This window comes from Carlito syrichta, unplaced genomic scaffold (assembly GCF_000164805.1).
Source record: "Carlito syrichta isolate Samal-C Ts95f unplaced genomic scaffold, Tarsius_syrichta-2.0.1 Scaffold76471, whole genome shotgun sequence".
Lineage (NCBI taxonomy): Eukaryota > Metazoa > Chordata > Mammalia > Primates > Tarsiidae > Carlito > Carlito syrichta.
The window spans coordinates 178,307-179,554 of record NW_007020567.1 but is presented as its reverse complement, the minus strand read 5'-3'; positions in this window follow the sequence as shown (position 1 = coordinate 179,554).

Below are 1,248 nucleotides of genomic sequence, written 5' to 3'. Positions count from 1 at the left end.
CCCCCTCGCTCCTATTGCTAAGACTCTGGCGGAGGCCGCTTCCCACGTCATGGGCGGGGGGACGGGGGGTAGGAAGGGGGAAAGGCTTAACCCGAGTCCGTGGCGCCTCCTCCTGGCCCCGCTGGGGAACAGCCACGAGGGAGGGTGCAGAGGGTGGGGGGCAGACAGTGCCCCCGGGGGGCGGCCGCGCTCAGCTGCGGAAAGCATCTCGGAGGCGGAGCTGCGTTTGCAAGGAGACCCTGGCGCCGGCTGTGCTGGGCGCCGCGCACGGCCCGGTTCTTGCCTTCAAGGAGCTTGACGTCTATTCCGAGCACACGAGTCTGGTGCGTAAAACACAGAAAGCAAAGAAGCCAAATGTGACTGATGGCTAGATTGTACGCTATAGACTACACGCTTGCTTTTCTGACTGCTGGTGAAGGTTCGAGGAGTTTGGAATTTTTTATTGAGGTGGATCCTGTTAAAGACCTTAAGAAGAAAATGATGAGACCAGTGAATAATCCCTAGATGAAAATGCACTTCCTAGCATCTGCAAGCTCACCCTCTTTTAAAAGGCAAACATCCATCCATTTCTCTCCCTCTCAAACTGTTTTATATTTTTATTTTATTTTAAACTGTTTTTAATCTTAGCTTGTCACCATTTTAGTATTATTTCATCTTAATGTTAATATTCTTGTATATGCATCATGTTTATTCTCATTCATTGTGTGTTCAAAGATCTAGGATATTTCAGTGGTGGAGCGTTTTCATCTCAGTTACATTGTGAGCTTCTCACCAGCATTCCTGAGAAGCAGCTCTTCAAGCACACAAGGGACAAGGCTGTATGAAGTGGACGCACCTAGTCCTAACTTGGAACTTTAGTCTGCGTAGAAGACATCAGATGTGTTCTGTTGTCTTCTAGACTAGACAGTACTCACACTACTTCTGAACTACAATAATTCTTTCACAATTCCTGGTTCTTCTTAGGCTTACTCTTTAAATCTAGATATTTAAGACACACACAAACACATAAGCATTGCATGAAAACACAAACACCGTAATGGCATTGTTGTTTTTCTTTTTTTTTTTTTTTTTTTTTTTTTTTTGAGCTGGAGTCTCACTCTGTCGCCCAGACCGGAGTGCAGTGGCTGCTCCCGGCCACCGCAGCCTCGCCTGCTGGGCTCCAGCGATCCTTCCACCTCAGCCTTCCAAGTAGCCGGAATTACAGGCATGCGCTACCACGCCCGGCTGATTTTTGATTTATTGTAGAGA